This window comes from Onychomys torridus, chromosome 9, assembly GCF_903995425.1.
Source record: "Onychomys torridus chromosome 9, mOncTor1.1, whole genome shotgun sequence".
NCBI lineage: Eukaryota > Metazoa > Chordata > Mammalia > Rodentia > Cricetidae > Onychomys > Onychomys torridus.
In genome coordinates, this window is record NC_050451.1 from 40,061,158 (window position 1) to 40,075,101 (window position 13,944).

At 41.7% G+C, this 13,944-nt stretch overlaps 1 protein-coding gene across 2 annotated transcripts in view; it reads right to left on the reverse strand.

The window, feature by feature from the left end:
- Armh4 (armadillo like helical domain containing 4) overlaps positions 1-7,581 on the reverse strand; it is a 104,156-nt gene extending 96,575 nt beyond the window's left edge. The window contains exon 1 of one of the 2 annotated variants that reach the window (XM_036199518.1): positions 7,473-7,581. The gene's annotated coding sequence lies outside the window, so the exon portion shown is untranslated. Of the gene's footprint in view, positions 1-7,232; positions 7,290-7,472 lie in introns of those variants that run through there. The other variant, XM_036199519.1, reaches the window with a different exon arrangement.
- Positions 7,582-13,944: the final 6,363 nt, after the last annotated feature.

The window sequence follows — 13,944 nt, forward strand, 5'->3', positions numbered from 1 at the left end:
TTTAGTCTTAAAGGTCCTTTTACCACAGAAAATGAGAAAGTCAGCTTCTTGAAGCATGATTCAATGGCTGAAGAACAAAAGAAAACTGGATTTTTAAAAAAATGTGTAGAAAGGAATCCACAGATTGGAGCTGAAGCTACATGCCAACACCAGTACCATCCAGGGAACCATCGGTGAGCTGAACTTCCTGGGAAACCTTGAGTCAGAAGAGCTCAGATGAGCAGCATCCAAATCCCCCATCTATAGAAATGGATAAAGCAAGCAATAGGCATTTGCCACGCCAGAGCCACTGCATTTCTGGAGTGGTGAGCCATAGTGAAGCTTGACTCCACGGGCTTCTGGAAAATACAGGAAGAGAACCCAGCTGTGAGCCGTCACAGTGCCACATTCAGAGAGGAACTGTGTCATCCAAGATCATAAAGTCAGCAGCCAAAGGAAACTGAGGCCAGAGAGACTAGGAGAAACATTAATCCTGTCTATCTCTTCAAGCCACCCCACCCACCAAGATCCTTAGGGAGTGAAATGGATACCATTTAGATGGCAAGATTGGAACAATCTTAACTAAATATTAAGTTATCTCTACATAGCATCATTTTAAAAAGAGAAAATATGGAGAAGACATTTGATTTAAAAAAAGAAATAACACATGCCAATGGATACCAACATTTGAAATATCATTCTATTTTAGACATGCTAGAAAATATCTTATTCCATCATTGGGTGACATGTGCCTATAGAGGGTTTGTTCTGGTGTCTCACTTTTCCTTCCTTGAAAGAAAGAAAAATGAAAACTGTGAATCAAAAGTGTCCATGGGCAATGAGTCCACACCTTTGGATTTCTGTGTAGACAAACTGAACTAGGCCACTACATCAGTACTGAAATAGACCAAAACATTGATAATAACTACAGAAGTTTGGTTTGTTTCAGATCAGCTCAGGAAGATATCCATTCTCCCTCCATTTGCTGAAATCATACTAAACAAACTAGAGGATGGAAGGGGTGCTTTGGGGGCTGGGCCTACAGCTCAATGACAGAATGCCTATGTAGCATACACAAGGCCCCAAGTTCAAGAAAACTAGGTCTAAAAGCTTGGTCTATACAAGGCTAAGCTTCTGGACAAGATCCAGAGAAGCCCTAAACATCAATGGCTGTAACAGAGTTTAGAAGGGCATGGGCTAGCATTAGGAGATGATTTCTGAATTTACAAAACAGGGAGTTAACAAAACACACTTTGAGAATCCTTACTTCTATGAGTGTATATTCATGTGTGGTTATCATGAAGCAAAAACAAAACCAACAATGTTTCTGCAGTCTCAGCATGCTTCCTTCACGGAGTGGAGGTACCCACAGGTGCAAATGAGTGCTGCACATTTGATTGTGGTCCTATGGGCTGAGAAGAGAATTTTATGGACAAATTAGATTGAGTGGAAATGAGAAAAATGTAAAGGTTTAACTAGCCTCAGCCAGCTTTCCAAGACAGAATTCTCCTTTAGGCTCTTATATCCTTCTACATCTACTGTTCTAAATGTCTATGTGCAGGGAAATCTGCCTCGGCTCTGAAGGATGTCGCTTCTGTGATTAAGTGCTGGCCACCTGCTTTCTAAATCCAATTACAGCAGAGAAAGTGGGGGTGAGCGGGAGCCTGTTGTGTGTCTGTGTGTTGAGACCATTTGCTCCTTTTCTCCACTACTGCAGGTAACATCTGAACCTTAGGAGAAGTGAAATGATGGGCTGTAGGAATGGCAGCAGCAAGCAGTCTGCCACTCAGAGAAAGTAGCAGATGATTTCAAATGCCCTCATCTTCCAGGCCCAGTGCACGTGCTATCACCCCTCTTAGGAGTTGGCAATAGACAATGGGAAGTGCATGACATTAGGAAACATGAATGAAAGGAGTGACCACAGTCAGGCTGATGATGATATCCTTAACCCCACATAAACCATGAAGCCATATTTTGTGGTCTCTGGCCTTTTCTTTCCTCTCTCTACACTCTACCCCCTATGTGGCTAAGTGCCCAGGAGAGAGGAAATGCTGAGCAAATAGTGTCTGAAAAGCCTCAATTGTCTTTAGGCTACTCTGCTGGGAGAAGGGAAAAGGGAATATTTCACTGTGTACGAGCATCTGTGTCTCACATTAAATTGTCTCAGTCATCAGAATACTTAAGGAACAATAGGAAGGAATGCTCCTCTGCTGTTCATCCTGCATCTCTGGGTGCTTTCCTTACTGTGTCTCCCAGTGCAGGTTAGTTCTGACAAACCAACCAAACTCCTAACAAGAAGCAGATATTACCTCCACTAAGCTTAGAAAGCATTTTTTAGAGAGCTAATCAGCATCACTTTGTCTGTCTCTCCCTATCAAGCTACCCTAATGGCTTGGCTGTCCTCTAAGTAATTTGTTGCATTTCTGCCACTGATGGGTGGGCAGATAAGCTGTTCTGTCAAGCATTATCTTTTGCAATCTTAAATAGACACAGTCCAGGATCTCCTTCTTTGTCCAGTCTGGGCATAGTCAAGCTTCAGTAACAATGAAAAGTGATATTAAAAAGCAAACAAACAGAAAACTGTAGCCTTAGACTTAAATATCAGGTTTTCTACACACTTACGTGATCAGTGTTTCCCGCTGAGATGAAGAGCTTCAGTGTCTTACCAAAACAAAGACATGACAGGGAAACCAGAATGCTAAACATTTTTATTATGACCAAATTCAAAGGATAAATTGAATTTCATGTCTATTATAAAAGGACTGTGAACACTGTCCTAAGAGTACCGAAGACACAGGTAAGCTGTGACACCTGGCTGATAGTCACAGAAATATTGTGAAAAGCTGAGGAGAAATGGAGAGAAAAAAAATCCCTGCTCTCGGATTTCTTTTGTCTACTGGAATGATGGGGTCGTAGTGAAGCAGCAGCCTTTCGTAGGTCTGCTCTTTTTCCTTTCTATCCAAATGGACACTTGAGCTTTCAAGCAAGGAGGACAGATCCTGTAGTGACTGCTACAAAAATCTTCCTTTGCAACTCAAACTGACATTTAGCCTTCAAGTAACAGATGGGGTCTTTCTCTATCTTTTAAAGCCCAGTAGCTACTAAGGTCTATCTCAGACACAATTGGTTTTCTCACCCAACTTTTAGTATCATCATCAATGTTTCTCTTATAAATGCCAGAGTCCCAACTCCTGTGACTCTGTCTTTCATTGCCCCTCTTGGAATTGTTGCTTCCTAACTAGATCATTCTTATAATTACCTTCTAATTGGTGACTCTGTCTAGACTGTCTCCTTTGTAATCCATTATAGACTACCCAGGTGGCTTGTTCTTGAGAATAAAACGATAGTGATCAATCAAGAATGGCTAGTGTTTGGGTAATGCTTTGTGCCAACTTTTGTGAAGTGCATGATGGAAATGTGCCTCATTTAATCCCACCTAGTGAGGTGGGTGCTACCATGATCCTGGTTATCTTCTGGATGATGAAATTACATGTTTACAGAAGATAATTAACTTGTTTCAGTGGTAGCATGTAGTTTTGTTTGATCTTTTGGAGTCTTTCGGACTTCAAGGTTCTTGCTTTAACCATTTGGCATCTCTGCCTTTCCAAGACACAGAATGTAATGCTTCCAAATGTACAACCACACAGCTGCACGTCTTCTATCCAAATCCCACACCATGGCTGAGTAAATACACACCTTCAGGCAGATACCACTCCCTCTTGAATGCTTTGCTCATGAGCTTTCATACGGATTTTGTTTCTACCATACTAGACCTGATACTTGCTCATCCCTGTTCCCTTATCAAGCCCTGACCATGTTTCTGACAGGTAACTGCTGCCAAAAGAACCCACCTGGCCCATTCTCTACCCATTTTTTCTCAGCTTCTTTACCTATATTATTTTCCCTGTAAGTTTTATCACTCCAAACAAGACTACATTTATTCTGCACTGGTCTTTATTGTCTACAGTTTTTAATAATGCCAAATAGATGGAAGAGGTAGTCAATAAATAGCTGATTGTTGAGAGTAAATATAAATAATCACTTACGGACAAGGAAAAGAGTATGCAGTGTCTATTTTGTACCAGTTTTGATAACAATCTGTCTATCCTTATATGGTTCTGTGTTGTGCTCACTACTTGGTCACTTTAGGCTGATTTTTCCTATGTGACCCTTTAACAGTACCAACAAATTGTGCTATCATTTACACTATATTTTAGCTTTAGTTTCCCTCTCTTTCTCTCTCTCTCCCTCCCTCTTTCTCTTTCTCTCTCTAACACACACACACACACACACACACACACACACACACACACAGAGAGAGAGAGAGAGAGAGAGAGACAGACAGACAGACAGACAGACAGAGACACACACACACAGAGAGAGAGAGAGAGAGAGAGAGAGAGAGAGAGAGAGAGAGAGAGAGATAACAAGCCTCAGAGCATCAGGTCATCTTGTTTCTCAATTACCCTCTCACCATTTAGAAATCTAATTAGTAATTCTCTGATTGATAAAGAAAAGAAATCCTTCCCTGTAGGTCTCATAATACTCTCTTTACTTTGTGCTCTTCTTGATCCTCATTGATCCATTTGTCATTGTTTTATCTTGTCTTGTTCTAAGCATCAAGGTTCTCCTTGTCAATACTATTTTATTAGTCAACTCTGGCCCTATTAATCTAGCTGTGGCTCTTGGCATTAAGGCATCCCATTACAGATCCAATGTGATATTGGCAACTGTCACTGGTCTCTAAAACAGGGTCTAAGATCTGGGCTGGATCCATCCTTTACTGTAAATTAAAGAGTTAGGATGACAAACGATCCTTTCAGCTGTCTGTGCCATCACAGTGGGATGACAGAGAATAAAGTAGCTACAAGAAGTATGTTCCCCCAAGAGCTGCAGCAGCCCCCGCCAGTGCTGACTGAGAAGAGGGTGAGTGGGCAAGTCAACTACAAGCCAAGTGCCCTCTGCACCCTGCAGACCACAAATGAGTTCTGCATATTGCTCCCTTCCCAAGCTGTAGTCGACTGAATGACACAAACAAACAAAATATCCATGCTTCTCACTTGCAGAGTATCATCGTATCCTTGGAAAGAGAAGCTGGCCTTGGAGATTAGAACATGATGTTCAAGTTCTAGCTGAACCTTGGAAAAATCTCCACAACGAAGTTACCTCATGGAAAAATGAAGATGAGGAAACTCATGCTAAACATCATCATCACCACCAGAAGCATCATCATAAACATTCTATTTTCTTCAAAGGATGGAGCACAGACAAGAACCAAATGACAACACACATATCAGTTTGAAGAAACTTAAATATCATGCAATGTAAGACATGTAAATACAGTTCCAATATACAAGTCTCTCAAACTACAAAGATGGGCAGCTTGAAGTATCTACAGAATCAGTCTATTGTGGACTATTTGTTCTTCACCTAACTTCCTTTTTCAGATTTTTAGTGCAGAATCCTTTCCTGAGCAGTTTCCTTCAGCAAACAGTTGCTTCCATATCAGACAGTTTTTTTCAATGACCCAATTTGACACTTTATTTCTGTCCTTTGGGATGCACAAACCTCATTCAGTTGGCAAGATCTCTAAGCACTAGTTGGCCTTCACAGGAAAGCTGAAAGAAATTTCACATAGTTTTCTCATTGTCGATAAGTAAATGCAATATGGAAAAATAAGACTGACCACACATATCTTAACTGAAAAATGAGTTTTCATCTTGCACAGATGAGAATAAACCCAGACTACCTTTGAAGGCTTCTTTACCTATGTTAGAATAAATAAAATTCAATTAACAACAATGCAGTGCAATGCACTGTGCATGCTGGCCCACACTCTTAGTCACCTCACTAGAGAGGCAGAGGCTGAGTTCTAGGACAGCCTCATCTTTACATCTAGGTCTAGGCCAGCTGGGGCTACATAGTGAATAGGGGTTAACAAGTGAATTTTATCATAGAAGATGAGCTCATCTTCCTCATTTTTATTCTGAACATACACTTAGCATAAAAATACTTCTATAGTGACAAATTACCAGACAGTCCCCAGAAGGAAACACCCACAATATATAGTCAGAAGCTTTGCATGAAAACAAAGGCAAAGCCTCATTTCCCTAATTGGCTCTGTTGCTGTAGCTGCCTTGGACTTAGTGAGCCTTGGGAGTTGTGCAATCAATATTAAAGCTGGTCATAAGCGTGTGGTTCATTATTACAGTCTATGTAACAAATTCAACTTTATCCATGAGAGCAAATCAGACACTTTTTAATCTCTACTCTGAACAATGGAACCAGTGTTCGGACACTGTGAAACCTCCCTCCCAGGACTCTGAGTCTTTCTGAATGATGCTGCTAAGGATTTTCGGGCTTCAGTGCTGAAGCTGCTAGTACAGAAGATGCTTAGCCGAGGGAAACCCACAGGAGCTCAATAGACGACTTGTGATCAAGGAAAAACACAAAAGGAAGGGGGAGCCATGTAATTTCTGAGCACGTGTATTGGTCCTCAGTGAAGAGCTCTTTCAGAACTCTGTGGGTGGTTTGTGAAACTTGCCTTAACTCTCCTTAAGTTTCAAAGGAAAACTTCCAAAGGGAAAACACTGGAGGCACTTGAAGCAGCTTTCTTTGGTATACTCCGCAAGAGATCTGCATTTTAATTTGGTACCCAAGTTTTCTTTCTAAGCAAATAAAAGAATGTCTCGTTTAGGACAGCTCCAAATTCTTGAGAGTCCTATTTTGGCTGCTGTCTTGCTCAGCCAGTTCTGTCGTCTACGTGATTATCATCTACATTGGCTGAACTCTCTCAGTGTCCAGGATGCACACACAGCATCTCAGCACCTCAGGACAATGCCTATGTGCCACGCCAGAGTACCAAGTGTAGCAAAGCCTTTTCCCAGCCTGACCTTCTTTCTAATTAGGTGACCTTCCCAAGGAGCGTCCTCCATCTGTTCTGAGGGACCTAGGAAGTGCAAGAAGGCTCCAGACATCCCTGCAGTAATCATTCAAATGTTTGTTTTCAGTAAAGTAGCAGGACCCATTTTGGAGGCCGCTGCAGCCCCCAATCTCTCCTCCACTGCTAGGTTTTAAGTGTCACAGGGACCCTGCGATCCATGCTTTTGTAAGGAGTGACTCACAGTCTTGAGGAACTTCTTTTCCACACGGTGGAAATGCGAGAGTGAGGAGAGCAAAAGGAGCCAAGCCCACACACAAAAGCAGCCAGCCTGGAAGCTCTGCCCGCACCAAGGCCGCTCCCAGGGACTGACCTGCAAGTCTGAGGTGGACCAAGTAGTGCTGGAAGTCTTTCCAGGCCTGCAAGATTCGCCCAGTGCTCACAGAGCTGTCCCTGTTCAGTCAGCGCCTGGGTACCGCGTTCCGGTGAGGGTGCAGGGCACTCCACCGCCTCCCGCGGGGCTGCCCCACTCGCAGATCGACCCGGTACCGCCCTGGAATCCCGCTCGTCCCCTGCCTCTCGCCAGGTCTGCAGAAGCCAGGCTTGTCCTCACCTGTGAGCATTCAGTATAGCTGAGCGAGGAGGACAGCGGCAGCGCGGGTGCTAGGCATCCCTGCCTCGACCTACGTAGGGGCCGCCCACACTCCCTTGGCTGTCTGGGATGCCAGAGGGAGGGCGCTTGGCTTTATTGTTTATTCATAAGGCTGAGGCTGAGGCTAGGGATTGGGCAGCGGGTAGGTATGCCCGCCCCGGGGCAATGACAGGCAAAGCCTTAGCACCACGCCCCTACAGCTTCCACTAAGGCAACTCCACTCCCACAAGCAGCTGGATCAGGGTGGTACCCGGTGCCTGGGACACCACAGGAGACCCTGCCCCCACCTGCCCCTCTTCACATCCTGGGCTTCTGAGGCAGCTCTTTCTGTGCCTTCAAAGAGGACACCGGAGTGCTGTTCCAATCCCAGCAGGAATTTCTCTGGTGCCTGGTAAACAAGGGGCATTCAGTCCCCTGCAGCAGAGTGCTCCCTGTGGGAACAGAGGACGACTTAGTGGAGCCCCTATGGTGTCTCTTAAAGGAACTCTGAAAGAAATGCTCCTTTCCTATCACTCAAGGGGGAAAGAAGAGTTACTAATGAGTACAGGTTACTGACTCTTTGCTCCTTCTCACACAAAGCAAGGTACCACATAAGTTGCTGAGCAGCCTGCCTGAGAGCACTGAGAAGTGCTATGATCCCTTGAAGCTGAAAGTTCATGAGTGAAGCTGATTCAGTGACTTAAGGTAGGGATGCCCATGTCCTCCCTCCTTGAGCCCCTCAGGGACTCAGTTTCCCCTTTTCATTCTCCTAATTGTGAAGGCAGAGAAGTATCTGGAATCTGGGTTTTAGAACAGGTTACATAGCACTTTCCCTCATTTCTGAGTTTTGTGAACTCCCTTCTTCATGATGGCCATTTTAGCAGCAGTGGTGTGTGTGTGCATGCAAGTGTACCTGTGTGTGTGTAGATATGCATGAATTTGTGCATGTACACACACCAACAACTTTACCAAATAAGGCAACAAACTCAGGAAATAATTTGGGGAACTTGAGGGTTGATAGATTCAGCAATCCTTTATTTAGATAATTCTCAGTTAAAATTTGAATTTCAAATAAACTTTATCTAACTTTTCAATTTAATATGCACTGGTTATCTAATGGGAAATACCTAATTAAAAAATTAATATGAGGTCCGGAAAGAAAGTTCGGAGGCTAAGATCACATGCTGTTCTCCTAGAGGATCATGGTTTAATTCCCAGCAACCACAAACACCTCACAACCCAGTGTAAGTTCAGATCCAGGAAGTTCAGCTCTTTCTTGTGGCCTAGGTGAGCAACAGGAATTCAAATTGTGTGAAGACATACATTATTCAGTCAAAACACCCATACATGTGAAATAAAATGTTGTTGAAGTTAGTATTAATAAAAATAGTGTTCCCTATTCAACATTTAGGCCATACTATGCTGAAATTACATGGGGTTTATCAAAAATGCAAACATCACTAGGAATCTTGCATTTCATTTATTAGATCTCTCCAGTACTGGGCTGTTACTTGGTTCTAGCTAGTTAAAAATCTTTGGAGTCCCAAGAGAATTAGTTAGATACCCAACTTCAAAAGCAAAACAGTGATCATACAATTGCTAATAATCATTGGAGAAGTTTAAAAAATAAAAACTTGGTGTGTAGAGTGAGACTATCATGAAAACGAGCAGAAAGGGAAAAGAGAGATGGCTCAGCAGTTAAGAACACTGGCTGCTCTTCCAGAGGACCTGTATTTGATTCCCAACACCCAAAAAGACAAGCTCATAACCATCTCTAACTCAGGTATGTCAGAATCCACTGCTCTCTACTGGCCTCATTGGGCAATGCAGGCCTGTAGTATACAGTCATCTGTCTACGCAGACAAAAAAATAATTAATTAAAATCTATTTGAAAGGATTAGAAGTAATTCAGAATATATCAGCTCTTTAATATGATCCTCAGGTGTTGGCACAAGGAGCCAGAACCTCTTTTGGGGGTTGTTGGGCTTCCTGACAAAAGAAGTTTAAAAGAAAAATCTGGGCAACTAAAAAGCAGAAAGCAAACAGTATCTGACCTTCCTTTCCTTAGGACCGTTATTGAAAGAGGCCCCAAACTGTCCTCCTCTATGGCGGTTTTTGTCTTAGAAACTTAGGCAATGTTCCAGCCCTCTGTTATCACCAAGGAGGAAATACTTCGAATTAATATTACTATATTTAACCTTACAACCACCAAAGAGATGCTCCACGTAGCCTGGAAGTTAGGATGCATCTCAGATAGGAAGAGTGACGGCTAGAAGTGTTTTCTGCCATCAGTTTACGCCCAGCTTTGTGTCCAACAAGGAAGAAATACTGGCATGTATTGATGGCGCACTGAGTGACATATACCACTACAGAAGAACTGTTTGTGCTTGCTCTCATTGGTCTACTCTTGCCTCTGCGGCCAGTTTGAAACCACTCTGAGGATCCTTTTATCCTCACGATCAGTTACAAGCATCCTGCGGATCTATATCATCTGCCAAAGGCAAATCCTGGCTTATTTTTAATCTATCCTGACCAGCCAGCACTTGAAAATGAGTAACAAGGAGCTTGGGGATTTTATACTACTTGAAATCTGCCCCTTTTTTGATAATTTAAACCATGAGAGAATTGCTGACCACACTGCTCAGCCACTCTTCTCACAGGAAGCTGGAATCAGTGTGCCTGACCATCTGAGCTCTGTGGGGGAGAATTGCTGTTCTGCACCCTTGGAGGTGTTTGTCGAGGTCTGTTCCTAGCAGACATCCTGACACACACAGAAACTGCACCTCTGGTCTTGCAAATACATGATCAAGAAGTTTTGAGAAATAACTGGCAGAACTTACAGAGCCTTAGTGCTACTGTTGGGGGAGGATGCTTTTATTAAGTCTGATGGATTTTCATTTGAAATGAAACCCACAGCAAGGATTTGAGGCACTGGGACAGAACAAAATGTTAAAAGGCATGTGTGGAAACATACCCACCCAAGGCTGCATTTACTTGGTTCTCCTCAGACCTCTTCAGATTTTATTCTTATTGGGGTAGCCATGGAGCAAGGAGGAAGAAGGAGCCATTTGCAGGTTTGGTGTATAAGTCTTTGCTCTGAAAGGTTGTCTTTTCTTCTGGGCAATCCTAAAAGTGGGTCCAAATGAGACTTGCAGTTTCTTCCAAAGCTTTCTTCCTTGACCATTTATTTGATTCATTCTCCAGTGGGAATTTCCTGGTTGCTTTTAGCAGTTTAAGTTGAACTTCTGAGGAGCAGTCTTTGATGTGGAGTAGTATTCCAAAGAATATGCTACTGACTCTGAGTATCCAATGGAATTCATGAATTGTGGGGATGATAATAGTATAAAATGGTTAGAATACATTTCGTGAATTCTGATGTTTTCTTGCATCTCAAACTCTTTGAAGCACTTGGCAGAACTAATCTTAAACTACTTCATTGAAGGTAAACTTACAAAAGAGTCCCTGGTGTACAGTTTTTCTATAAGATAAATTGGTGGGGTAAAATCTGTAATAAAATGGTTTCCCTTAACATGCATTGGAGTGATAAATTTTAATATACAGCATTTGCTTTTAACTTTGAAATACAATGGTTTGCTTTATTTATGTATCTACATTATTTAACATTTATCCTGAAATCAAACAGACGAATCCTTTGGCTTCTCTAGCCTACCCACCAACAATCCTTTATAAGTGAAGGAACTAAATATTGCATGACCTACAGCATCTGTTTTAAACATGTACTCTTTCACCTCTTGTTCACTGTTTGTTGACTTTAGAGCCTGAGCTCCCTGATCCAACTGTAATAAATGGAATTTTGACCTTTGTCTTGAAAAGAAAAGAGAAGAATTTAGAGGACTAGAGCGGATGCAGAATGAAGCGAATGTCTAAACCTGGGCCATATTTTAGAGGAATCCTTTAAAGATGAAGTCTGAGGCAGAAACATTTTCAAAACAGAGATCCTTTTTATTTTACAGCATATCCTTGTGAGGTGGGTTGTAAAAATCCCTTTTAAAAGTCTTGATCTTCAAAGAATCATGTCTTTCATGGAATAGATCCTTTCATTCCAAACTAATATTGGAAACTATGTTCAAAATGGTGTCCACGACATATCTTTCATCTTATGCCCATTCTTGTCTCTTTAAAAAAAAAAAAAATCAATGAACCTCAGAGTTAATAGTTTAAATGATGAATGTGCAATGGTTTTTTAGTGAATTAAGTTTGTACCTGCTGCTTTCCCTTGCCCCCAAGGAACTTCTACCCTTCTGAAGAGTATAAGTGAAGAGATTATTTACCAAGAGAAGCAAAACTCAGGACCAATAAACTCCTGTGTTTCTCTCTTTTTTCTAAGATAGGTTCTTTCTTTGTTGCCCAGATTTGTTTGTCTGAAATGCACAATACTCTTGGTTCAGCCTCTAAAGTATTAACATTGCACATGTAGGGTACTAGGTCCTGCTCAAAAGAAGCTCTTTTCAAAGGATATCTGGGACACGGGAATAGAACAGCAGGAAGATCAGGTATTCTCTATTACAGTAGATTTCGTAAACATTTTGAGATCGAGTCTGTGCTGTGTTGTGGACTTGTGATGAAAGAGCAGTAGATTCCTCAGTAAGAGAGTTATGAGACAGTTACAAATGTGGAGAGACTCCCAAAGGATCTACTAAGAGTGGTTTGTTGGTTTTTCTTTGTTTCTTTTTGGGTTTGGTTTTGTCTGCCTTCCAAGAATTGTGGATGTTTTGGTTGTCAACTTGACTACATTGGAATTAACTAAAACCCAAAAATTGCTTTGAGGAAATTTTTGTTAATTAAAACATTTGAAGTGGAAGATGCACTTCTACCTGGATCTTTGAGGTGGGAAGACACAGATTTAATCAAAGTCTTGTGAGGTGGGGAGATCAGCCTGTAGTCTGGGCCACACAATCTTCCAGGAGGCTATATAAAGGTCATGGGAGAAGGAAGCCTCTCTTTACCTGTTTGCTCTTGCCCTTGCTAGCACATCCATTCCTTCACTGGAATTACAGCCTAATTCTTCAGAATTACAGCATATACCCAAGAAAAGCTGAGACATTCAGCCTTGTGGACATAAAACTACTTGATACTTGGGCCTAGCATTCAGAGGTAGCCATCAACTTGATTAACTAGACCATGGCCTGAAAGTAATTCTAATAAATTCCCTATCTGTATATACAGAGAGATCATTCTATAAGTTTTGTTAATCTAGAAAATCTTGACTAATAGAATGGCTCACATTGCTTTTAAAGAATAAAATGTTAACACAAAGCTCAATATATCCAAGATTCCAAGAGGACATTCCGCCCACAGGAGGTTGGCTGTGTAAGCATAGTCTGAGAAAGCCAAGTATCTGTGAACATTCTCATAGTCTCATACTGTTTTTAATAAGAATAATATAAAAAATGTAAACATCTGTCTATCAAGATTTCAATGCAGAATGGAATCCTAACTTAGAGAACTGAGAAAGAAGGAACCATGGAGGCCAGCATGAGCTACAGAGGGAGACAGTGAGTTCATAAACAGAGGGAGGGAGTAGAAGTAGGAGGGAAGGAGAGAGGAGGCTAGAAGAAAGAAGAGAAAGGGGGGAGGGGAAGAAAGTTGAAAATTGGTGTCATAAAAAGGTTTACTTTTTTCCATGTAGCTCAAAATTCTTTCAATCCCTATCCCTATGAATTTTGGAAAATTGTACAAGTAAATACTATTATACTCTGTGGTCTTCCCTGAGTACTAGGGAATGTGCAGGGCACCATGCCACATGAGTTAAGCTGCTTTTCAACACTGAATTTAGTTCTATTATCAGTCTATCAACAAGTGTTTTTAGGACCTGCAGAAGGTATGTAGTTTAATGTAAGGGTATGCTCATAGAACTTGAATTGATTTGAGAAGTAAAGGTTATCTATTAATAAACTTTACTAATAGTATACAACATCAAATTCCCCATCTTCTTCATTGGTGGTCTCTAAGTGGCATTTCATTTCATCATCTCTCTTCATTAGAACAGTCTAATGAAGTCTGGGTGGAATGTTAATGTCTTAGTACAGTGTAAGCGCCTGGAGCTGCCTTCCCCCTAGAAAAGAGCCCTTTGAAAGAAGGCTCTGTGCTTTAAATAGTCCCCCATCTCTCACAACACCTACAACATCACCCTGACAGCTGATGTCCAAAAAAGGGTTTCATGACTAATTTTGTCCAGGAGCTCATGACAAAATAGGTATGGAGTGCTTTAGTGCACATATTTTTACAAATGAAATTTGAACTGAATTCTACTATTCTACTGGCAGGGAAAGGAAAGTGTGGGCAATCTCAGCATGATGATGTGTCTTAATCCCTTACAAAGGAAGATCAACTCAGGTGTAATTTGCTCTGACACTTGGGGTTTCATTAATTTTTTCTTTACATCCTATGGAAAGAGGTTGGTTTGTGCATATGTGTGTGGTGTCTGAAACCA